Below are 25,565 nucleotides of genomic sequence, written 5' to 3'. Positions count from 1 at the left end.
GTGGTCTGAGGTCCATAATGATTCAAATAGTTTACCATGCCAGGGTAAGCTGACAAGAAACACAGCCCTTATTTCAAGTGTTTTTAAAATCCCCCGTAGGGAATATGAATGGTGGAAAAACGATTGGAACCATTTTCCTGTTTGACCGCTAGTTTTTAATGGGTATTATGGCTCTTTCTGTGGTACTCAATTTGGGATATTATGTGAGGTAGACTTGTGGGCATTCCTAATATTTTCCACGACTTCCTCTTTTTGTATTGTAGTTTCAGTAATGTAGTGGTTATCACGTTCGCCTCACACGCGAAAGTCAGTCACACCCTTAGTTTTCCACACATTAGGTTTCCGTAGTGTAGTGGTTATCACATTCGCCTCACACGCGAAAGGTCCCCGGTTCGAAACCATGCGGAAACATTTTGTAATATTCAATATTTCCCAATGCCCAGAGGCTAGCATTTGGTTTGAAACAGTTGAGTTTTGTCTAAACCTTGCAGTCTACCTAGATTATTTTCTGTCATTACAGCTGCTTGATGTGACCGCTAGTTGTTAATGGGTACTATACACAATACCCCATAATGACAAAGCGATAACATATAGTTTTTATTAATGAAAAAAATATTTAAAAAAAAACTTATATACATACGTTTTCAGACCCTTTGCTATGAGGCTGGAAATTGAGCTCAGGTTCATCCTGTTTCCATTGATCATCCTTAGATGTTTCTTCAACTTGATTGGAGTCCACCTGTGATAAATTCAAATGATTGGTCATTTCTGCAGCATTGAAGGTACCCAAGAACACAGTGGCTTCCATCACTCTTAAATGGAAGAAGTTTTGAACCACCAAGCCTCTTCCAAGAGCCGGCGGCACACAATAATTCCCGGCTTCTCAAGCCTTATTGCTTAATTAATGGACTAAGTAATTTCTGATTTCATTAGGTTCTGAGAGCGATAAACGTCCCACCCAGCCAAAGTCAGCCACATCCTTTGAATTAAACTCATTAGGTTTCCGTAGTGTAGTGGTTATCACATTTGCCTCACACGCGAAAGGTCCCCGGTTTGAAACCGGGCGGAAGCATTTTGTAATATTCAATATTTCCCAATGCCCAGAGGCTAACATTTGGTTTGAAACAGTTGAGGTTTGTCTAAACCTTGCTGTCTACCTCTCCGACCTGTGGATCAATGTTGCCGTTTTTTGGGGGACCTCCTCCGTGCGATCTGTATGAATGTGACCAGACTGACAGATTCTCTGAGCCAGGCAAATTCATTTATCAGGGTCATTGTAATGGATATATCCAAATAAATGGCAATATAATCCAAGATAAAACAAACTAAAATGTAGATTATTTTCTGTCATTACAGCTGCTTGATGTGACCGCTAGTTTTTAATGGGTACTATACACAATACCCCATAATGACAAAGTTATAACATATAATTTTTATTAATGAAAAAATTATTTAAAAAAACTTATTTACATACGTTTTCAGACCCTTTGCTATGAGGCTGGAAATTGAGCTCAGGTCCATCCTGTTTCCATTGATCATCCTTAGATATTTCTTTAACTTGATTGGAGTCCACCTGTGGTAAATTCAAATGATTGGTCATTTCTGCAGCATTGAAGGTACCCAAGAACACAGTGGCTTCCAACACTCTTAAATGGAAGAAGTTTTGAACCACCAAGCCTCTTCCAAGAGCCGGCGGCACACAATAATTCCCGGCTTCTCAAGCCTTATTGCTTAATTAATGGACTAAGTAATTTCTGATTTCATTACGTTCTGAGAGCGATAAATGTCCCACCCAGCCAAAGTCAGTCACACCCTTTGAATTCCACTCATTAGCTTTCAGTAGTGTAGTGGTTATCATGTTCGCTTAACACGCGAAAGGTCCCCGGTTCGAGACCGGGTGGAAACATATTTTAAAAAATTGGACAGTAAGCCTATTCACTTAGGACTCGGTCCCAATTTCGGAATTCATGCTTTTCCTTCGCACTTCTCAATATTTGCTATTCAGACATACCTTTTTTAGTCGCGTAACGCACTCTGCATGTGTGGCTAGCTTGGGCGCTCTGAATACATTCCTGCTACGTGTGGTCTGAGGTCCATAATGATTCAAATAGTTTACCATGCCAGGGTAAGCTGACAAGAAACACAGCCCTTATTTCAAGTGTTTTTAAAATCCCCCGTGGGGAATATGAATGGTGGAAAAACGATTGGAACCATTTTCCTGTTTGACCGCTAGTTTTTAATGGGTATTATGGCTCTTTCTGTGGTACTCAATTTGGGATATTATGTGAGGTAGACTTGTGGGCATTCCTAATATTTTCCACGACTTCCTCTTTTTGTATTGTAGTTTCAGTAGTGTAGTGGTTATCACGTTCGCCTCACACGCGAAAGTCAGTCACACCCTTAGTTTTCCACACGTTAGGTTTCCGTAGTGTAGTGGTTATCACATTCGCCTCACACGCGAAAGGTCCCTGGTTCGAAACCGTGCGGAACATTTTTTGTAATATTCAATATTTCCCAATGCCCAGAGGCTAGCATTTGGTTTGAAACAGTTGAGTTTTGTCTAAACCTTGCAGTCTACCTAGATTATTTTCTGTCATTACAGCTGCTTGATGTGACCGCTAGTTTTTAATGGGTACTATACACAATACCCCATAATGACAAAGCGATAACATATAATTTTTATTAATGAAAAAAATATTTAAAAAAAACTTATTTACATACGTTTTCAGACCCTTTGCTATGAGGCTGGAAATTGAGCTCAGGTCCATCCTGTTTCCATTGATCATCCTTAGATATTTCTTTAACTTGATTGGAGTCCACCTGTGGTAAATTCAAATGATTGGTCATTTCTGCAGCATTGAAGGTACCCAAGAACACAGTGGCTTCCAACACTCTTAAATGGAAGAAGTTTTGAACCACCAAGCCTCTTCCAAGAGCCGGCGGCACACAATAATCCCCGGCTTCTCAAGCCTTATTGCTTAATTAATGGACTAAGTAATTTCTGATTTCATTACGTTCTGAGAGCGATAAATGTCCCACCCAGCCAAAGTCAGTCACACCCTTTGAATTCCACTCATTAGCTTTCAGTAGTGTAGTGGTTATCATGTTCGCTTAACACACGAAAAGTCCCCGGTTTGAGACCGGGTGGAAACATATTTAAAAAAATTGGACAGTAAGCCTATTCACTTAGGACTCGGTCCCAATTTCGGAATTCATGCTTTTCCTTCGCACTTCTCAATATTTGCTATTCAGACATACCTTTTTTAGTCGCGTAACGCATTCTGCATGTGTGGCTAGCTTGGGCGCTCTGAATACATTCCTGCTACGTGTGGTCTGAGGTCCATAATGATTCAAATAGTTTACCATGCCAGGGTAAGCTGACAAGAAACACAGCCCTTATTTCAAGTGTTTTTAAAATCCCCCGTAGGGAATATGAATGGTGGAAAAACGATTGGAACCATTTTCCTGTTTGACCGCTAGTTTTTAATGGGTATTATGGCTCTTTCTGTGGTACTCAATTTGGGATATTATGTGAGGTAGACTTGTGGGCATTCCTAATATTTTCCACGACTTCCTCTTTTTGTATTGTATTTTCAGTAATGTAGTGGTTATCACGTTCGCCTCACACGCGAAAGTCAGTCACACCCTTAGTTTTCCACACATTAGGTTTCCGTAGTGTAGTGGTTATCACATTCGCCTCACACGCGAAAGGTCCCTGGTTCGAAACCATGCGGAAACATTTTGTAATATTCAATATTTCCCAATGCCCAGAGGCTAGCATTTGGTTTGAAACAGTTGAGTTTTGTCTAAACCTTGCAGTCTACCTAGATTATTTTCTGTCATTACAGCTGCTTGATGTGACCGCTAGTTTTTAATGGGTACTATACACAATACCCCATAATGACAAAGCGATAACATATAATTTTTATTAATGAAAAAAATATTTAAAAAAAAACTTATTTACATACGTTTTCAGACCCTTTGCTATGAGGCTGGAAATTGAGCTCAGGTCCATCCTGTTTCCATTGATCATCCTTAGATATTTCTTTAACTTGATTGGAGTCCACCTGTGGTAAATTCAAATGATTGGTCATTTCTGCAGCATTGAAGGTACCCAAGAACACAGTGGCTTCCATCACTCTTAAATGGAAGAAGTTTTGAACCACCAAGCCTCTTCCAAGAGCCGGCGGCACACAATAATTCCCGGCTTCTCAAGCCTTATTGCTTAATTAATGGACTAAGTCATTTCTGATTTCATTACGTTCTGAGAGCGATAAATGTCCCAACCAGCCAAAGTCAGTCACACCCTTTGAATTCCACTCATTAGCTTTCGGTAGTGTAGTGGTTATCACGTTCGCTTAACATGCGAAAGGCCGCTAGTTCGAGACCGGGCGGAAACATATTTTAAAAAATTGGACAGTAAGCCTATTCACTAAGGACTCGGTCCCAATTTCGGAATTCATGCTTTTCCTTCGCACTTCTCAATATTTGCTATTCAGACATACCTTTTTTAGTCGCGTAACGCACTCTGCATGTGTGGCTAGCTTGGGCGCTCTGAATACATTCCTGCTACGTGTGGTCTGAGGTCCATAATGATTCAAATAGTTTACCATGCCAGGGTAAGCTGACAAGAAACACAGCCCTTATTTCAAGTGTTTTTAAAATCCCCCGTAGGGAATATGAATGGTGGAAAAACGATTGGAACCATTTTCCTGTTTGACCGCTAGTTTTTAATGGGTATTATGGCTCTTTCTGTGGTACTCAATTTGGGATATTATGTGAGGTAGACTTGTGGGCATTCCTAATATTTTCCACGACTTCCTCTTTTTGTATTGTAGTTTCAGTAATGTAGTGGTTATCACGTTCGCCTCACACGCGAAAGTCAGTCACACCCTTAATTTTCCACACATTAGGTTTCTGTAGTGTAGTGGTTATCACATTCGCCTCACACGCGAAAGGTCCCTGGTTCGAAACCATGCGGAAACATTTTGTAATATTCAATATTTCCCAATGCCCAGAGGCTAGCATTTGGTTTGAAACAGTTGAGTTTTGTCTAAACCTTGCAGTCTACCTAGATTATTTTCTGTCATTACAGCTGCTTGATGTGACCGCTAGTTTTTAATGGGTACTATACACAATACCCCATAATGACAAAGCGATAACATATAATTTTTATTAATGAAAAAAATATTTAAAAAAAAACTTATTTACATACGTTTTCAGACCCTTTGCTATGAGGCTGGAAATTGAGCTCAGGTCCATCCTGTTTCCATTGATCATCCTTAGATATTTCTTTAACTTGATTGGAGTCCACCTGTGGTAAATTCAAATGATTGGTCATTTCTGCAGCATTGAAGGTACCCAAGAACACAGTGGCTTCCATCACTCTTAAATGGAAGAAGTTTTGAACCACCAAGCCTCTTCCAAGAGCCGGCGGCACACAATAATTCCCGGCTTCTCAAGCCTTATTGCTTAATTAATGGACTAAGTAATTTCTGATTTCATTACGTTCTGAGAGCGATAAATGTCCCACCCAGCCAAAGTCAGTCACACCCTTTGAATTCCACTCATTAGCTTTCGGTAGTGTAGTGGTTATCACGTTCGCTTAACATGCGAAAGGTCCCCAGTTCGAGACCGGGCGGAAACATATTTAAAAAAATTGGACAGTAAGCCTATTCACTTAGGACTCGGTCCCAATTTCGGAATTCATGCTTTTCCTTCGCACTTCTCAATATTTGCTATTCAGACATACCTTTTTTAGTTGCGTAACGCACTCTGCATGTGTGGCTAGCTTGGGCGCTCTGAATACATTCCTGCTACGTGTGGTCTGAGGTCCATAATGATTCAAATAGTTTACCATGCCAGGGTAAGCTGACAAGAAACACAGCCCTTATTTCAAGTGTTTTTAAAATCCCCCGTGGGGAATATGAATGGTGGAAAAACGATTGGAACCATTTTCCTGTTTGACCGCTAGTTTTTAATGGGTATTATGGCTCTTTCTGTGGTACTCAATTTGGGATATTATGTGAGGTAGACTTGTGGGCATTCCTAATATTTTCCACGACTTCCTCTTTTTGTATTGTAGTTTCAGTAATGTAGTGGTTATCACGTTCGCCTCTGTAGAGAAATGCTAATTCTTATGTAGGTGACCAAACTATTGTTAAGGGGGGGCTACAACTCAGAGCTGAGCCTGTGGGGTCCCCTACAGGATAGCTCCCGCATTACACTAATGGCCAAAACCAGCGCACACACACATGATCTCCGTTGTCTCTGAACGTTGAATGCCCGAAGAGGATTCTACGATGACGGACAGACTACTGAGCCAATGGCGGAAGACTACAGACTACACCCCAGCTGAACCAATCCAAAGATCCGATCTTCCAGAATCAACCTACTTTCTTTTCTATATAATAGTGGTGTACTGATTGTAACGGCCTCTTCTTCGTCTGCGCTTCCGTACGAACCAGCGGGAGAGCCGTAATTACGCTGTTCTAGATATCTTCACTCTGAATAAACTGTAGCTTGTCATACAATTTACCACCTTGTCTGAATCGATCCTTGACCGACTCGTCCGTCTACATACCAAATTACTAACAGAAATGGTAGCAGAGTATAGTTTACTAACGATCCAGTCAAAGTGAGTTGATTTGGGTGTGGAGAAGGCGAGTTGGGGAAAGGACGATTCATTAAATAAATAAGAAAGACGGGTGAAGACTTTCGGGGGAGGGCAACAATTCTGCTCAACTCGGAAAACTGATTTCAAGGTGCACCATAAAAAAAATTAAGGTAAGCAAAAGCCTGTTAAATCAAACTTTGCATATTGTCGAATAGTCTGTCCAAATTTTTATCAGTTTTTCCGAGTAAGTATGAATTCTTGTGTAAATTTATAATTTGCTGACGAGTCGAAATAACAGTGTATGTGAACATATGTAGTAACGAACCGGCGACGGCCGGTGTGATTTAAATCATTGATGAGATATCAGTCCGGTCAGCACAGTCTGCTAGCTTTCAATGATGAGTGATCACTGTTTTGTCTTTGTTAGTTCCGATAGGGGTCGGGAATAGAGATCAGTAGGGGATAGCTAATTACTATTCTTCAAATCTGGCGCCGAGGGGGATAAATTGTAATTTTATCCTGTGGCCCGGTACGGCTCAGTCTGATAGAGATTCACCGATAGGGGTCGGACATGTGTGATAGTACCGATAGGGGTCGGACATGTGTGATAGTTCCGATAGGGGTCGGGAATAGAGATCAGTAGGGGATAGCTAATTACTATTCTTCAAATCTGGCACCGAGGGGGATAAATTGTAATTTTATCCTGTGGCCCGGTACGGCTCAGTCTGATAGAGATTCACCGATAGGGGTCGGACATGTGTGATAGTTCCGATAGGGGTCGGGAATAGAGATCAGTAGGGGATAGCTAATTACTATTCTTCAAATCTGGCGCCGAAGGGGATAAATTGTAATTTTATCCCGTGACCCGGTACGGCTCAGTCTGATAGAGATTCACCGATAGGGGTCGGACATGTGTAATAATTCTGATAGGGGTCAGCTCGATAGGGATCAGGAATAGAGATCAGTAGGGGATAGCTAATTACTATTCTTCAAATCTGGCGCCGATGGGGATAAGTTGTAATTTTATCCTGTGGTCCGGTACGGCTCAGTCTGATAGAAATTCACTGATAAGGATCGGCTTTCAGGGGTCAGAGATATAACGTGCTGTTTTGTCTTGTTTTGTCAATTTGTAACTGTTTATGTTATGTTATGTTAAAATGCAATGTGGTTGTAATTGTTTCCATTAAGATTGTTGGTGGTTAGATAGAGGGAGAGAGAGAGAATTATAATAAGGGATATTGGATAAATCCGAAACTTCTATATTGTATGTACCTATGTTAATAGGTACATGTATAAATGTATAATCAGGAATGAAATGACTGATGTATAATTGAAATAATATCTGAATATAATATGTAAATATTGAGACTAAATAGTCGAATAGATCCCTTGGTTGTGCGCTCCATAATGCTATACAAACCCATGCGTTTTTTCTCAACCTGAATATACGAAGGAGAAGCTCTGAGATAAGGCAGAGCACGAGCAATAGTGTCTCTTCGAATACATCGTGGGTACTAATCAACGTCGGGCGAAGTATATGCTAACTATATTAAGATAGAAGGAGAGAATTTCGATTAAAACTACGATTAAATTCCGATTGAATTAAATTAAATTACGTTTAAAGCAAATTCACAATGGCGACTCCCAATACTCCAAAGCTGAGGTTTAATGAGTTCCTAGAACAAAAAATTGAATATAGATCAGGGGGAAAGGAACGATGGACGCCTATAAAGAAAGTTTGGGAGGGATTGAAGTTAAGATGGACACAAGCAGGTTATCTAGGGGGGTGGCCGCCAACAGGGGCCCAGCTGAAAACAATGGAATGTGAGTTGAGAGGGACGTAGCAGGAGGCCAGAGACAAGGAAGTTGAAAGAAATAAAAGCCATGTATTTAAGAACCAAGGGACCAAACAGAGAATGAACAGAAGGCGGGGCCATTGCGTCTCCCACTGGTCTGCTTACTGGCGTAAATGAAGATTTGTAAGAATCAAATCCTGTGCATGAAACACGCTTGATATTCAGTCGGGGACTAATATCGATATGAATGAGGTCGGGGACAAAGCGAGTGTGGTACATGAGGTGTTTCAGTTGGAGCTGGAACCGGTGAGAATGTTGAAAAAGTCGCAGGCTTGCTGATGAGAGTTATATCATAGAATATTGAGGGGGGTGCATGACTGTTGGAAAGAGTGTTAAACTCTATTAACGCAAAATTCTTTTTGCGGATTTATATTATGAGGTTTGAAATATACAATTGTTGTAGAATTACATAATCAACATGAACATACTTACGTTAAACATTAATTGAGCCACTGAGTAATAGATAAGCTGTACACTAGGTACGGGGCGAAGGGTGTGGTCGATGTAAGACGGGAGTGGTGTTCTAACCAAATTATTTAGTTATTTTAATTCATTTACACAAGTACTTCCCGGGTATTGATTTTGGTTTGATTGTTCAGATAACATCATTGAAATTAAACAGGAGGTCAAGGTATACTAACATTAGAATCTGTTTTCATTATGGAGAACTATGAAAGGCCCGCAGAGTGGATTGCAGGCTGAGGTTTTTATGTTAAAGGGACAGTGCACATTTATCACAGTTGTGTGTGTCTGTCTAATGGCTGGGTATTTAAGAAGTATTTTTGGGAGAAAATTTGGAGAAACACGAATAAGACATGAAACATCGAGACAAATTATTTGAGTTTGAGGGGATTATCATAATTATTAGGTTTTGTTTTTGTAGTAAATGTTTGGGTTAAGGGGATTTCCATGTTCCCAGAGACATGATATTTTAAAGAGGCACGCTCACATATGGAACCTTTATGAGTTTTTTATTTTATGAGTTTTAATTACACAAGTAATTTTTATTTTATTTTAAGGATAAAGGGTTCTTTAATATGTCTAATATGGTATGGAACACGAATGTGGGGGGATGGTGTAACCCGTGTCCGGATTTCATGGCTCTCTCGGGTGGTCTGATCAGCCACAAGGGGGTGCCATTTGAATAATACATTTGTGGTCATGGGTAATACTGTTTAAAAAAAAAAAAAAAAATAGAATAAAGATTTTTTTGAAATAAATTTTTTAAGGTAACTTAATTATAGTGGAGTTTACTTAACCTATATAAAGACTTTAGTAATTGCCACCATAGACATGTTTTTCAAAAAATAAAAATCCATGAGTTTAGATAAAGCCAAACAGTGAGACATTTAGTTAAAATGTGGAAACATGGGAAAAGGCAGACAGATGAGCCCTCCCCCGCACTGCAGAGACCTTGACGGTTGGAGAGCAGAGAGGAGAAGTTTTAGAAGGGAGCCAGGACGAGCAAGGATAACGGAGTGTGTAGATAACAGTCACTGAGTGGAGACAAAAGGGAGAATTGGACATGTGGGAAATTAAAGGGGCGCTCCTACATGATAATGTCAGAACAGACGGATAATATACTAATCTTACCTAAGTCATTATTTAGAGCAGGTAAAGTTGTTACCTGGGCAAAGCTAGGTATCAAAAGGGGGATAGGTAACTTGTGGTCTAGGATAGGATGGGGCCTATTGGATAAGAAACTAATATTTTTTTTAAATGTAGTTAACAAATGGGCATAGAAGTTAAAGATAGAATCAGATCAAACATGAGAAACTGTTTGTTAACCAAGCCTGTATGTCCAGCATTTTATGCATTATAGGTGAACTGCAGGTGAAGTCACTCAATCCAGTCCCAGAGGCTTGTTGGGGGGACCATACCAAGGTCTCCTGGTGACAGCTAGCTGAAAGAGCTACCCGGATTCATATCGCACGGCGGGAGGGTAAGACACACTGACACTATCGAACAATAAACAGTGTTCGAGAGGAGAACTGGAATTAACAGAATTCCGGGGGCCATCTCTCGAATGAAGAAAATCCTCCCTGTCCTGTCACCCCTGTTTTTGTTCATAGAAGTGAAGATGTGTCTGGCTCTTGCTAAGTGATGTGTTCTCGGGGAAAGGGTGGGGCTTCACATGGAAGCTGTTTGTCTGAGCGGTCTTATCGTGGGTGACATCCCAAATAACACAGCTCCGGATGAATCAGTACCTGAAGCCTCAGCTGGTTTGACCACCCTGGATCACGGGTTGACAGAAAACACTGGGGTGGATACTTCTGATTAATTGGGTTGGATAATATGTTTAGAAAATGGGGAAAATATTATGATCACTGTATTATGGGCTACATTCACCTGTGTGACTGTTTTAGTTTTATGGGGCTGTTGTCTAACTCCCTGTGTATGAGGCCTTATTTCCAGGACTCTGGAGAAATCGATGGAAATAGATGGTGATGTACCAGCGGATTCCAGGTTCTGACCCGTGGAATGCTGAATGTATGTCTACAGAACAAGTGGACGAAAATTATAAATGAAATTATATTAAATTGGGAGGGTGTCCGTATGGGGATTACAGGATAACCGACTTGGGACAGTTCTGGGATTGGAAGAGAGGGTATCCTTATAGCATAGGGGATCCCACAAAGGTGGATAGGTTTTCCATGATATGGGAAAACCTGGGAGCACTGTTGAACTTTGTAAAGGTGATGAAATCTTGCTAACCATCAAAACTATTAAGCTCTCTGATGCAGGCACTTACACCCTCGGACTACAAAGGACCGGGACAGACACGATGGGTGTGTTTTCTATTAAGGTGCTGCCAAAACCAGAGGTCCCAGATGAACCAGGGCCAGACACACTCCTCTACCACCCCTGGACCGAACCTGCCACCACTGTATTAAAAAATCCCATTCAGGTAATTAATGTTAGACTATTCAGCTATTGATCAATTAGGCACTGAGACTGGTGTTATTGGTAGGGACAATTTGTGGCTTTCTTATATGAGGTATACAGTTAAGACCCTGAAAAGAAAGGACTGCATGAGTTACATGAAACATTGGTCATGATAGACCTCTTCTGGCCACACACCCATTTGCTATAGGAGAAAAGGAGGGGTGGTTGTGTATTCTGAGAGGTTTTTACCTGGTTGAGGCCAATTCAACTCTCTGTTCCTCTGAGCCTTGTGTTTCCTACAGTACCTCCTCATCGGGCCCCTTGGGGTGTTGAGGCATATGGGGGCAATTACAGTTGCATCACGGGTACAGGTAATGGCATTGATTATGGGAGATTGCCTGAAGCTGATTGCAGTAGTAACATAACCATTAATTCCACTTGGCCAGTTACAGGCCTAAACCAAACTAGTGGTCTGGCTGATGTGTGGTGGATCTGTGGACCCAAAAGAGTGCTGAGACTCATTCTTAGAGGAGACTGGCAAGGTACGTGTGCTCTGACCAGTTTGATAATTCCACTGACCATTGTTGATGTTACTGCTGAACAGTTGTTGGGTTCTGTATCCAGGGGACCTGAAAACATTCCATCCCATGGGAGACATAGAAGTAGTGCTCCATGGACAGAGGATGTAGTTGACATACACACTAACCTGTTAGGAGTGCCGGTGGGGGTTCCTCATGAGCTTCAGGCCTTGGGCAGGAATGATGGATTATAGGTCTAGCCATGGTGGATGCAAGACAGACTGCATGGATTCATTACATCTACTATGATCAACAGCGTTTTGTTAATTACCCCCGTGATGCACTCACTGGTATGTCTGAACAGTTTGAGGCCATATCTAGGGTTGCCAGACAGAATAGACTTGCTTTGGATATGCTTCTTGCCAGTCAGGGGGGCGTATGCAAGATGTACGGTGAACAATGTTGCACGTATATTCCTAATAACACCAGTCCAGATAGTAGTATATCTAAGGCCCTTAGTGGGCTTGATGCACTATCTGCTGAGATGAGGACCATGGCGGGGGTGGAGGAGTCTGGCCTGTTCTCTTGAGTGGGAGCCTGGTTTTGGTAAGTAAACTAGAATGGTGGTTACTGGATTTCTGACCCTAATTTTTGTTATTTGACATGTTGTGCTGCTTGCATCATACTGTGTTTTAAGAAGTCTGTTACAGATGTGGTGAAGGCTTCAGGCATGATGATGCCTTTGCTTGATGCTCCAGTTGGAGATGCTGATACTGAAGCATGCTTTCAGGGGAGGATGAGACTGACTGAGGATGACCCATGGTATGCTGTGGGCGAGGTAGTAGAATAAATCTTACACCACCACAGTTCCTTGTTATACATCTTTATGATGGGTTTTCTTTCCAGTATGTTTGTTCTCCCTGTTGTTAAGGTTTTGAGTCCCTGGGTGGCATGAAGCCCAACTGGTGCAGGATAGGAGTAGCTGAGAGGACCAGATGGTTTATAATAATGCTTTGCTTTGCTTTACTCTGTTTTCCATGACCAAAGTTTTATCCGGTATCTTACATGTCAATAAACAATAAAGTGTTATCCTGTTTTTGCTAAGTGACACCCTTGTGGGTGTCAAAAGGGGGACTTAAATTTCACACAATTTTTTTTTTTTTAATGTTCTGTTTTTGAATGAGCTGTTCTCTTTTGACATGAAGGTATTTTAAACTCTGTGACTGTTATATGATTCATTGCTGAATTTTTGTTCACACCCTGGGGGGTGTGAAAAAGAGGGATTATTGGTTCCTGTGTTTTACATTATAAGCCATTACCATATATATGATTGAATATTATCTGCTGTTGGCTTGTGTTGATGTATGCAAGTGTTATGCAACATAGCTGACTTGAAACATTGTTAAAAGTGTCAGGGCCAGGGGACTTTCTCATGCTGGAAAAATACAGAAGGGAGGGCACATTCAGAGCGTGGGGTTGCGAGAACAAGCGTTTTTTTTGTTGTTAGATAACAGGAGCCAGGTGCGTGATAACGGTATGGAGCATGAGAGCCTGGCTGCAACTTCTCTTATGACATTCCAGAATCGCATTGCAGTAGATATGCTACTGGCGGAGAAAGGTGGAGCTTGTACTATGTTTGGTGAACAGTGTTGCACTTTCATCCCTAATAACGCAGCCTCCGATGGTAGCTTGACCATGGCCCTAGAAGGTTTGAGGACGCTTAATGGTAAAATGAAATCTCATTCTGGGATGGATACCTCGATGTGGGACTCCTGGATGAGTGCGTTTGGTAAATATAAAACCCTGGTGTCCTCCATTTTGGTATCCATTTCGGTGTTCGCTGACATTTTAGTTCTCTGTGGATGCTGTTGCATTCCATGCATCCGTTCCCTTGCCACTAGGGTTATCTCTAGAGCCATTGACCCTTCCTCCCCTTCCCAGATGTTTCCTCTGCTGGATAAAGACCTACATGAATTCGAGGATGAGGAGGAGAGTGCCTATTTAGGTTTACATTATATCTGCTGTTGCCTTATGGGGATGTATGTATGTGTTATGCAAGTGGATCATTCCGCCTGACTTGCCTAGTTTAAGTCACATCTCTTTGGAGATGTGAAGAGAGGGAATCACAACTTTTTCCTGCGGGAAAAAAGTTGGCTTATGTAGACAAGCATTTACTTTTATTTTGAGCTGTTGTTCTCCGCTCTGTAAAATGAGGGTTGTAAGTTCCTAGGTGGCTGGTAGCCAACTTAGTACATAGTGGGATTGAATGGAGAACATGATGTAATACATATATATCTATTTCTGTTTAAAACTGTGCCTTATTTCATAGTCCCCTTGGGAGAAGTTTCTCTTTGTGTCTGGATCCAGTTAGGTTGTGTCACGTCTCTGGTGAGACGTGAAGAGAGGGTTTTGTAGAGAAATGCTAATTCTTATGTAGGTGACCAAACTATTGTTAAGGGGGGGCTACAACTCAGAGCTGAGCCTGTGGGGTCCCCTACAGGATAGCTCCCGCATTACACTAATGGCCAAAACCAGCGCACACACACATGATCTCCGTTGTCTCTGAACGTTGAATGCCCGAAGAGGATTCTACGATGACGGACAGACTACTGAGCCAATGGCGGAAGACTACAGACTACACCCCAGCTGAACCAATCCAAAGATCCGATCTTCCAGAATCAACCTACTTTCTTTTCTATATAATAGTGGTGTACTGATTGTAACGGCCTCTTCTTCGTCTGCGCTTCCGTACGAACCAGCGGGAGAGCCGTAATTACGCTGTTCTAGATATCTTTACTCTGAATAAACTGTAGCTTGTCATACAATTTACCACCTTGTCTGAATCGATCCTTGACCGACTCGTCCGTCTACATACCAAATTACTAACACCTCACACGCGAAAGTCAGTCACACCCTTAATTTTCCACACATTAGGTTTCTGTAGTGTAGTGGTTATCACATTCGCCTCACACGCGAAAGGTCCCTGGTTCGAAACCATGCGGAAACATTTTGTAATATTCAATATTTCCCAATGCCCAGAGGCTAGCATTTGGTTTGAAACAGTTGAGTTTTGTCTAAACCTTGCAGTCTACCTAGATTATTTTCTGTCATTACAGCTGCTTGATGTGACCGCTAGTTTTTAATGGGTACTATACACAATACCCCATAATGACAAAGCGATAACATATAATTTTTATTAATGAAAAAAATATTTAAAAAAAAACTTATTTACATACGTTTTCAGACCCTTTGCTATGAGGCTGGAAATTGAGCTCAGGTCCATCCTGTTTCCATTGATCATCCTTAGATATTTCTTTAACTTGATTGGAGTCCACCTGTGGTAAATTCAAATGATTGGTCATTTCTGCAGCATTGAAGGTACCCAAGAACACAGTGGCTTCCATCACTCTTAAATGGAAGAAGTTTTGAACCACCAAGCCTCTTCCAAGAGCCGGCGGCACACAATAATTCCCGGCTTCTCAAGCCTTATTGCTTAATTAATGGACTAAGTAATTTCTGATTTCATTACGTTCTGAGAGCGATAAATGTCCCACCCAGCCAAAGTCAGTCACACCCTTTGAATTCAACTCATTAGCTTTCGGTAGTGTAGTGGTTATCACGTTCGCTTAACATGCGAAAGGTCCCCAGTTCGAGACCGGGCGGAAACATATTTAAAAAAATTGGACAGTAAGCCTATTCACTTAGGACTCGGTCCCAATTTCGGAATTCATGCTTTTCCTTCGCACTTCTCAATATTTGCTATTCAGACATACCTTTTTTAGTCGCGTAACGCACTCTGCATGTGTGGCTAGCTTGGGCGCTCTGAATATATTCCTGCTACGTGTGGTCTGAGGTCCATAATGATTCAAATAGTTTACCATGCCAGGGTAAGCTGACAAGAAACACAGCCCTTATTTCAAGTGTTTTTAAAATCCCCCGTGGGGAATATGAATGGTGGAAAAACGATTGGAACCATTTTCCTGTTTGACCGCTAGTTTTTAATGGGTATTATGGCTCTTTCTGTGGTACTGAATTTGGGATATTATGTGAGGTAGACTTGTGGGCATTCCTAATATTTTCCACGACTTCCTCTTTTTGTATTGTAGTTTCAGTAGTGTAGTGGTTATCACGTTCGCCTCACACGCGAAAGTCAGTCACACCCTTAGTTTTCCACACATTAGGTTTCCGTAGTGTAGTGGTTATCACATTCGCCTTACACGCGAAAGGTCCCTGGTTCGAAACCGTGCGGAAACATTTTGTAATATTCAATATTTCCCACTGCCCAGAGGCTAGCATTTGGTTTGAAACAGTTGAGTTTTGTCTAAACCTTGCAGTCTGCCTAGATTATTTTCTGTCATTACAGCTGCTTGATGTGACCGCTAGTTTTTAATGGGTACTATACACAATACCCCATAATGACAAAGCGATAACATATAGTTTTTATTAATGAAAAAAATATTTAAAAATAAACGTATTTACATACGTTTTCAGACCCTTTGCTATGAGGCTGGAAATTGAGCTCAGGTCCATCCTGTTTCCATTGATCATCCTTAGATATTTCTTTAACTTGATTGGAGTCCACCTGTGGTAAATTCAAATGATTGGTCATTTCTGCAGCATTGAAGGTACCCAAGAACACAGTGGCTTCCATCACTCTTAAATGGAAGAAGTTTTGAACCACCAAGCCTCTTCCAAGAGCCGGCGGCACACAATAATTCCCGGCTTCTCAAGCCTTATTGCTTAATTAATGGACTAAGTAATTTCTGATTTCATTACGTTCTGAGAGCGATAAATGTCCCACCCAGCCAAAGTCACTCACACCCTTTGAATTCCACTCATTAGGTTTCTGTAGTGTAGTGGTTATCACGTTCGCTTAACACGCGAAAGGTCCCCGGTTCGAGACCGGGCGGAAACATATGTTATAAAAATTGGACAGTAAGCCTATTCACTTAGGACTCGGTCCCAATTTCGGAATTCATGCTTTTCCTTCGCACTTCTCAATATTTGCTATTCAGACATACCTTTTTTAGTCGCGTAACGCACTCTGCATGTGTGGCTAGCTTGGGCGCTCTGAATACATTCCTGCTATGTATGGTCTGAGGTCCATAATGATTCAAATAGTTTACCATGCCAGGGTAAGCCGACAAGAAACACAGCCCTTATTTCAAGTGTTTTTAAAATCCCCCGTGGGGAATATGAATTGTGGAAAAACGATTGGAACCATTTTCCTGTTTGACCGCTAGTTTTTAATGGGTATTATGGCTATTTCTGTGGTACTGAATTTGGGATATTATGTGTGGTAGAATTGTTGGCATTCCTATTATTTGCCACCACTTCCTCTTTTTGTATTGTAGTTTCAGTAGTGTAGTGGTTATCACGTTCGCCTCACACGCGAAAGTCAGTCACACCCTTAGTTTTCTACACATTAGGTTTCCGTAGTGTAGTGGTTATCACATTCCCCTCACACGCGAAAGGTCCCTGGTTCGAAACCTTGCGGAAACATTTTGTAATATTCAATATTTCCCAATGCCCAGAGGCTAGCATTTGGTTTGAAACAGTTGAGTTTTGTCTAAACCTTGCAGTCTACCTAGATTATTTTCTGTCATTACAGCTGCTTGATGTGACCGCTAGTTTTTAATGGGTACTATACACAATACCCCATAATGACTAAGCGATAACATATAGTTTTTATTAATGAAAAAAATATTTAAAAAAAAACTTATTTACATACGTTTTCAGACCCTTTGATATGAGGCTGGAAATTGAGCTCAGGTCCATCCTGTTTCCATTGATCATCCTTAGATATTTCTTTAACTTGATTGGAGTCCACCTGTGGTAAATTCAAATGATTGGTCATTTCTGCAGCATTGAAGGTACCCAAGAACACAGTGGCTTCCATCACTCTTAAATGGAAGAAGTTTTGAACCACCAAGCCTCTTCCAAGAGCCGGCGGCACACAATAATTCCCGGCTTCTCAAGCCTTATTGCTTAATTAATGGACTAAGTAATTTCTGATTTCATTAGGTTCTGCGAGCGATAAATGTCCCACCCAGCCAAAGTCAGTCACACCCTTTGAATTCCACTCATTAGGTTTCCGTAGTGTAGTGGTTCTCACGTTCGCTTAACATGCGAAAGGTCCCCTGTTCGAAACCGGGCGGAAAGATATTTAAAAAAATTGGACAGTAAGCCTATTCACTTAGGACTCGGTCCCAATTTCGGAATTCATGCTTTTCCTTCGCACTTCTCAATATTTGCTATTCAGACATACATTTTTTAGTCGCGTAACGCACTCTGCATGTGTGGCTAGCTTGGGCGCTCTGAATACATTCCTGCTACGTGTGGTCTGAGGTCCATAATGATTCAAATAGTTTACCATGCCAGGGTAAGCTGACAAGAAACACAGCCCTTATTTCAAGTGTTTTTAAAATCCCCCGTGGGGAATATGAATGGTGGAAAAACGATTGGAACAATTTTCCTGTTTGACCGCTAGTTTTTAATGGGTATTATGGCTCTTTTTGTGGTACTCAATTTGGGATATTATGTGAGGTAGACTTGTGGGCATTCCTAATATTTTCCACGACTTCCTCTTTTTGTATTGTAGTTTCAGTAATGTAGTGGTTATCACGTTCGCCTCACACGCGAAAGTCAGTCACACCCTTAGTTTTCCACATATTAGGTTTCCGTAGTGTAGTGGTTATCACGTTCGCCTCACACGCGAAAGGTCCCCGGTTCGAAACCGTGCGGAAACATTTTGTAATATTCAATATTTCCCAATGCCCAGAGGCTAGCATTTGGTTTGAAACAGTTGAGTTTTGTCTAAACCTTGCAGTCTACCTAGATTATTTTCTGTCATTACAGCTGCTTGATGTGACCGCTAGTTGTTAATGGGTACTATACACAATACCCCATAATGACAAAGCGATAACATATAGTTTTTATTAATGAAAAAAATATTTAAAAAAAAACTTATATACATACGTTTTCAGACCCTTTGCTATGAGGCTGGAAATTGAGCTCAGGTCCATCCTGTTTCCATTGATCATCCTTAGATATTTCTTTAACTTGATTGGAGTCCACCTGTGGTAAATTCAAATGATTGGTCATTTCTGCAGCATTGAAGGTACCCAAGAACACAGTGGCTTCCATCACTCTTAAATGGAAGAAGTTTTGAACCACCAAGCCTCTTCCAAGAGCCGGCGGCACACAATAATTCCCGGCTTCTCAAGCCTTATTGCTTAATTAATGGTCTAAGTAATTTCTGATTTCATTAGGTTCTGAGAGCGATAAATGTCCCACCCAGCCAAAGTCAGTCACACCCTTTGAATTCCACTCATTAGGTTTCTGTAGTGTAGTGGTTATCATGTTCGCTTAATGCGCGAAAGGTCCCCGGTTCGAGACCGGGTGGAAACATATTTTAAAAAATTGGACAGTAAGCCTATTCACTTAGGACTCGGTCCCAATTTCGGAATTCATGCTTTTCCTTCGCACTTCTCAATATTTGCTATTCAGACATACCTTTTTTAGTCGCGAACGCACTCTGCATGTGTGGCTAGCTTGGGCGCTCTGAATACATTCCTGCTACGTGTGGTCTGAGGTCCATAATGATTCAAATAGTTTACCATGCCAGGGTAAGCTGACAAGAAACACAGCCCTTATTTCAAGTGTTTTTAAAATCCCCCGTGGGGAATATGAATGGTGGAAAAACGTTTGGAACCATTTTCCTGTTTGACCGCTAGTTTTTAATGGGTATTATGGCTCTTTCTGTGGTACTGAATTTGGGATATTATGTGAGGTAGACTTGTGGGCATTCCTAATATTTTCCACGACCTCCTCTTTTTGTATTGTAGTTTCAGTAGTGTAGTGGTTATCACGTTCGCCTCACACGCGAATGTCAGTCACACCCTTAGTTTTCCACACATTAGGTTTCCGTAGTGTAGTGGTTATCACGTTCGCCTCACACGCGAAAGGTCCCCGGTTCGAAACCGTGCGGAAACATTTTGTAATATTCAATATTTCCCAATGCCCAGAGGCTAGCATTTGGTTTGAAACAGTTGAGTTTTGTCGAAACCTTGCAGTCTACCTAGATTATTTTCTGTAATTACAGCTGCTTGATGTGACCGCTAGTTTTTAATGGGTACTATACACAATACCCCATAATGACAAAGCGATAACATATCGTTTTTATTAATGAAACATAAAATAAAAAAAACTTATTTACATACGTTTTCAGACCCTTTGCTATGAGGCTGGAAATTGAGCTCAGGTCCATCCTGTTTCCATTGATCATCCTTAGATGTTTCTTCAACTTGATTGGAGTCCACCTGTGGTAAATTCAAATGATTGGTCATTTCTGCAGCATTGAAGGTACCCAAGAACACAGTGGCTTCCATCACTCTTAAATGGAAGAAGTTTTGAACCACCAAGCCTCTTCCAAGAGCCGGCGGCACACAATAATTCCCGGCTTCTCAAGCCTTATTGCTTAATTAATGGACTAAGTAATTTCTGATTTCATTACGTTCTGAGAGCGATAAATGTCCCACCCAGCCAAAGTCAGTCACACCCTTTGAATTCCACTCATTAGGTTTCTGTAGTGTAGTGGTTATCACGTTCGCTTAACACGCGAAAGGTCCCCGGTTCGAGACCGGGCGGAAACATATTTAAAAAAATTGGACAGTAAGCCTATTCACTTAGGACTCGGTCCCAATTTCGGAATTCATGCTTTTCCTTCGCACTTCTCAATATTTGCTATTCAGACATACCTTTTTTAGTCGCGTAACGCACTCTGCATGTGTGGCTAGCTTGGGCGCTCTGAATACATTCCTGCTACGTGTGGTCTGAGGTCCATAATGATTCAAATAGTTTACCATGCCAGGGTAAGCTGACAAGAAACACAGCCCTTATTTCAAGTGTTTTTAAAATCCCCCGTGGGGAATATGAATGGTGGAAAAACGATTGGAACCATTTTCCTGTTTGACCGCTAGTTTTTAATGGGTATTATGGCTCTTTCTGTGGTACTCAATTTGGGATATTATGTGAGGTAGACTTGTGGGCATTCCTAATATTTTCCACGACTTCCTCTTTTGTATTGTAGTTTCAGTAGTGTAGTGGTTATCACGTTCGCCTCACACGCGAAAGTCAGTCACACCCTTAGTTTTCCACACATTAGGTTTCCGTAGTGTAGTGGTTATCACATTCGCCTCACACGCGAAAGGTCCCCTGGTTCGAAACCGTGCGGAAACATTTTGTAATATTCAATATTTCCCAATGCCCAGAGGCTAGCATTTGGTTTGAAACAGTTGAGTTTTGTCTAAACCTTGCAGTCTACCTAGATTATTTTCTGTCATTACAGCTGCTTGATGTGACCGCTAGTTGTTAATGGGTACTATACACAATACCCCATAATGACAAAGCGATACATATAGTTTTTATTAATGAAAAAATATTTAAAAAAAACGTATATACATACGTTTTCAGACCCTTTGCTATGAGGCTGGAAATTGAGCTCAGGTCCAACCTGTTTCCATTGATCATCCTTAGATATTTCTTTAACTTGATTGGAGTCCACCTGTGGTAAATTCAAATGATTGGTCATTTCTGCAGCATTGAAGGTACCCAAGAACACAGTGGCTTCCATCACTCTTAAATGGAAGAAGTTTTGAACCACCAAGCCTCTTCCAAGAGCCGGTGGCACACAATAATTCCCGGCTTCTCAAGCCTTATTGCTTAATTAATGGACTAAGTAATTTCTGATTTCATTAGGTTCTGAGAGCGATAAATGTCCCACCCAGCCAAAGTCAGTCACACCCTTTGAATACCTCTCATTAGGTTTCTGTAGTGTAGTGGTTATCACATTCGCTTAACACGCGAAAGGTCCCCGGTTCGAGACCGGGCGGAAACATATTTTAAAAAATTGGACAGTAACCCTATTCACTTAGGACTCGGTCCCAATTTCAGAATTCATGCTTTTCCTTCGCACTTCTCAATATTTGCTATTCAGACATACCTTTTTTAGTCGCATAACGCACTCTGCATGTGTGGCTAGCTTGGGCGCTCTGAATACATTCCTGCTACGTGTGGTCTGAGGTCCATAATGATTCAAATAGTTTACCATGCCAGGGTAAGCTGACAAGAAACACAGCCCTTATTTCAAGTGTTTTTAAAATCCTCCGTGGGGAATATGAATGGTGGAAAAACGATTGGAACCATTTTCCTGTTTGACCGCTAGTTTTTAATGGGTATTATGGCTCTTTCTGTGGTACTCAATTTGGGATATTATGTGAGGTAGACTTGTGGGCATTCCTAATATTTTCCACGACTTCCTCTTTTTGTATTGTAGTTTCAGTAGTGTAGTGGTTATCACGTTCGCCTCACACGCGAAAGTCAGTCACACCCTTAGTTTTCCACACATTAGGTTTCCGTAGTGTAGTGGTTATCACGTTCGCCTCACACGCGAAAGGTCCCCGGTTCGAAACCGTGCGGAAACATTTTGTAATATTCAATATTTCCCAATGCCCAGAGGCTAGCATTTGGTTTGAAACAGTTGAGTTTTGTCTAAACCTAGATTATTTTCTGTCATTACAGCTGCTTGATGTGACCGCTAGTTGTTAATGGGTACTATACACAATACCCCATAATGACAAAGCGATAACATATAGTTTTTATTAATGAAAAAAATATTTAAAAAAAAACTTATTTACATACGTTTTCAGACCCTTTGCTATGAGGCTGGAAATTGAGCTCAGGTCCATCCTGTTTCCATTGATCATCCTTAGATATTTCTTTAACTTGACTGGAGTCCACCTGTGGTAAATTCAAATGATTGGTCATTTCTGCAGCATTGAAGGTACCCAAGAACACAGTGGCTTCCATCACTTTTAAATGGAAGAAGTTTTGAACCACCAAGCCTCTTCCAAGAGCCGGCGTCACACAATAATTCCCGGCTTCTCAAGCCTTATTGCTTAATTAATGGACTAAGTAATTTCTGATTTCATTAGGTTCTGAGAGCGATAAATGTCCCACCCAGCCAAAGTCAGTCACACCCTTTGAATACCTCTCATTAGGTTTCTGTAGTGTAGTGGTTATCACGTTCGCTTAACACGCGAAAGGTCCCCGGTTCGAGACCGGGCGGAAACATATTTAAAAAAATTGGACAGTAAGCCTATTCACTTAGGACTCGGTCCCAATTTCGGAATTCATGCTTTTCCTTCGCACTTCTCAATATTTGCTATTCAGACATACCTTTTTTAGTCGCGTAATGCACTCTGCATGTGTGGCTAGATTGGGCGCTCTGAATACATTCCTGCTACGTGTGGTCTGAGGTCCATAATGATTCAAATAGTTTACCATGCCAGGGTAAGCTGACAAGAAACACAGCCCTTATTTCAAGTGTTTTTAAAATCCCCCGTGGGGAATATGAATGGTGGAAAAACGATTGGAACCATTTTCCTGTTTGACCGCTAGTTTTTAATGGGTATTATGGCTCTTTCTGTGGTACTCAATTTGGGATATTATGTGAGGTAGACTTGTGGGCATTCCTAATATTTTCCACGACTTACTCTTTTTGTATTGTAGTTTCAGTAGTGTAGTGGTTATCACGTTCGCCTCACACGCGAAAGTAAGTCACACCCTTAGTTTTCCACACATTAGATTTCCGTAGTGTAGTGGTTATCACATTCACCTCACACGCGAAAGGTCCCTGGTTCGAAACCGTGCGGAAACATTTTGTAATATTCAATATTTCCCAATGCCCAGAGGCTAGCATTTGGTTTGAAACAGTTGAGTTTTGTCTAAACCTTGCAGTCTACCTAGATTATTTTCTGTCATTACAGCTGCTTGATGTGACCGCTAGTTTTTAATGGGTACTATACACAATACCCCATAATGACAAAGCGATAACATATAGTTTTTATTAATGAAAAAAATATTTTAAAAAAAACTTATTTACATACGTTTTCAGACCCTTTGCTATGAGGCTGGAAATTGAGCTCAGGTCCATCCTGATTCCATTGATCATCCTTAGATATTTCTTTAACTTGATTGGAGTCCACCTGTGGTAAATTCAAAGGATTGGTCATTTCTGCAGCATTGAAGGTACCCAAGAACACACTGGCTTCCATCACTCTTAAAAGGAAGAAGTTTTGAACCACCAAGCCTCTTCCAAGAGCCGGCGGCACACAATAATTCCCGGCTTCTCAAGCCTTATTGCTTAATTAATGGACTAAGTAATTTCTGATTTCATTAGGTTCTGAGAGCGATAAATGTCCCACCCAGCCAAAGTCAGTCACACCCTTTGAATTCCACTCATTAGGTTTCCGTAGTGTAGTGGTTATCACGTTCGCTTAACACGCGAAAGGTCCCCGGTTTGAGACCGGGCGGAAACATATTTAAAAAAATTGGACAGTAAGCCTATTCACTTAGGACTCCATTGGACTCCTTAGGACTCCTCCTTTCCTTTTCCTCATGCAAATTCATTTATCAGGGTCATTGTACTGGATATATCCAAATAAATGGCAATATAATCCAAGGTAAAACAAACTAAAATGTAGATTGTTTTCTGTCATTACAGCTGCTTGATGTGACCGCTAGTTTTTAATGGGTACTATACACAATACCCCATAATGACAAAGCGATAACATATAGTTTTTATTAATGAAAAAATATTTAAAAAAAAACTTATTTACATACGTTTTCAGACCCTTTGCTATGAGGCTGGAAATTGAGCTCAGGTCCATCCTGTTTCCATTGATCATCCTTAGATATTTCTTTAACTTGATTGGAGTCCACCTGTGGTAAATTCAAATGATTGGTCATTTCTGCAGCATTGAAGGGACCCAAGAACACAGTGGCTTCCATCACTCTTAAATGGAAGAAGTTTTGAACCACCAAGCCTCTTCCAAGAGCCGGCGTCACACAATAATTCCCGGCTTCTCAAGCCTTATTGCTTAATTAATGGACTAAGTAATTTCTGATTTCATTAGGTTCTGAGAGCGATAAATGTCCCACCCAGCCAAAGTCAGTCACACCCTTTGAATCCCACTCATTAGGTTTCCGTAGTGTAGTGGTTATCACGTTCGCTTAACATGCGAAAGGTCCCCGGTTCGAGACCGGGCGGAAACATATTTAAAAAAATTGGACAGTAAGCCTATTCACTTATGACTCGGTCCCAATTTCAGAATTCATGCTTTTCCTTCGCACTTCTCAATATTTGCTATTCAGACATACCTTTTTTAGTCGCGTAACGCACTCTGCATGTGTGGCTAGCTTGGGCGCTCTGAATACATTCCTGCTACGTGTGGTCTGAGGTCCATAATGATTCAAATAGTTTACCATGCCAGGGTAAGCTGACAAGAAACACAGCCCTTATTTCAAGTGTTTTTAAAATCCCCCGTGGGGAATATGAATGGTGGAAAAACGATTGGAACCATTTTCCTGTTTGACCGCTAGTTTTTAATGGGTATTATGGCTCTTTCTGTGGTACTCAATTTGGGATATTATGTGAGGTAGACTTGTGGGCATTCCTAATATTTTCCACGACTTACTCTTTTTGTATTGTAGTTTCAGTAGTGTAGTGGTTATCACGTTCGCCTCACACGCGAAAGTAAGTCACACCCTTAGTTTTCCACACATTAGATTTCCGTAGTGTAGTGGTTATCACATTCACCTCACACGCGAAAGGTCCCTGGTTCGAAA

At 41.1% G+C, this 25,565-nt stretch overlaps 14 non-coding genes across 14 annotated transcripts; all 14 read left to right on the top strand.

Annotated features, from left to right (window-relative positions):
* Positions 1–3,666: 3,666 nt before the first annotated feature.
* On the top strand, positions 3,667–3,739 carry trnav-cac (transfer RNA valine (anticodon CAC)). The gene has a single exon. It is a non-coding gene; the product is annotated as a tRNA-Val (tRNA).
* A 1,174-nt stretch (positions 3,740–4,913) lies between these two features.
* On the top strand, positions 4,914–4,986 carry trnav-cac (transfer RNA valine (anticodon CAC)). The gene has a single exon. It is a non-coding gene; the product is annotated as a tRNA-Val (tRNA).
* Positions 4,987–14,810: 9,824 nt separating this feature from the next.
* On the top strand, positions 14,811–14,883 carry trnav-cac (transfer RNA valine (anticodon CAC)). The gene has a single exon. It is a non-coding gene; the product is annotated as a tRNA-Val (tRNA).
* Positions 14,884–16,057: 1,174 nt separating this feature from the next.
* Positions 16,058–16,130, top strand: trnav-uac (transfer RNA valine (anticodon UAC)). Its single transcript has one exon. It is a non-coding gene; the product is annotated as a tRNA-Val (tRNA).
* Positions 16,131–16,718: 588 nt separating this feature from the next.
* Positions 16,719–16,791, top strand: trnav-aac (transfer RNA valine (anticodon AAC)). Its single transcript has one exon. It is a non-coding gene; the product is annotated as a tRNA-Val (tRNA).
* A 1,761-nt stretch (positions 16,792–18,552) lies between these two features.
* On the top strand, positions 18,553–18,625 carry trnav-cac (transfer RNA valine (anticodon CAC)). The gene has a single exon. It is a non-coding gene; the product is annotated as a tRNA-Val (tRNA).
* A 588-nt stretch (positions 18,626–19,213) lies between these two features.
* trnai-aau (transfer RNA isoleucine (anticodon AAU)) lies at positions 19,214–19,286 on the top strand. The gene has a single exon. It is a non-coding gene; the product is annotated as a tRNA-Ile (tRNA).
* A 512-nt stretch (positions 19,287–19,798) lies between these two features.
* On the top strand, positions 19,799–19,871 carry trnav-cac (transfer RNA valine (anticodon CAC)). Its single transcript has one exon. It is a non-coding gene; the product is annotated as a tRNA-Val (tRNA).
* Positions 19,872–20,457: 586 nt separating this feature from the next.
* Positions 20,458–20,530, top strand: trnav-aac (transfer RNA valine (anticodon AAC)). The gene has a single exon. It is a non-coding gene; the product is annotated as a tRNA-Val (tRNA).
* A 1,171-nt stretch (positions 20,531–21,701) lies between these two features.
* trnav-aac (transfer RNA valine (anticodon AAC)) lies at positions 21,702–21,774 on the top strand. Its single transcript has one exon. It is a non-coding gene; the product is annotated as a tRNA-Val (tRNA).
* Positions 21,775–22,287: 513 nt separating this feature from the next.
* Positions 22,288–22,360, top strand: trnav-cac (transfer RNA valine (anticodon CAC)). The gene has a single exon. It is a non-coding gene; the product is annotated as a tRNA-Val (tRNA).
* A 576-nt stretch (positions 22,361–22,936) lies between these two features.
* On the top strand, positions 22,937–23,009 carry trnav-aac (transfer RNA valine (anticodon AAC)). Its single transcript has one exon. It is a non-coding gene; the product is annotated as a tRNA-Val (tRNA).
* Positions 23,010–24,183: 1,174 nt separating this feature from the next.
* trnav-aac (transfer RNA valine (anticodon AAC)) lies at positions 24,184–24,256 on the top strand. The gene has a single exon. It is a non-coding gene; the product is annotated as a tRNA-Val (tRNA).
* Positions 24,257–24,919: 663 nt separating this feature from the next.
* Positions 24,920–24,992, top strand: trnav-aac (transfer RNA valine (anticodon AAC)). Its single transcript has one exon. It is a non-coding gene; the product is annotated as a tRNA-Val (tRNA).
* The last annotated feature ends 573 nt before the right edge of the window (positions 24,993–25,565 follow it).

The sequence above is a fragment of the Oncorhynchus kisutch genome, unplaced genomic scaffold (genome assembly GCF_002021735.2).
Source record: "Oncorhynchus kisutch isolate 150728-3 unplaced genomic scaffold, Okis_V2 scaffold3947, whole genome shotgun sequence".
In the NCBI taxonomy this organism is placed as follows: domain Eukaryota; kingdom Metazoa; phylum Chordata; class Actinopteri; order Salmoniformes; family Salmonidae; genus Oncorhynchus; species Oncorhynchus kisutch.
This window is presented reverse-complemented; position numbering and strand designations above follow the sequence as displayed.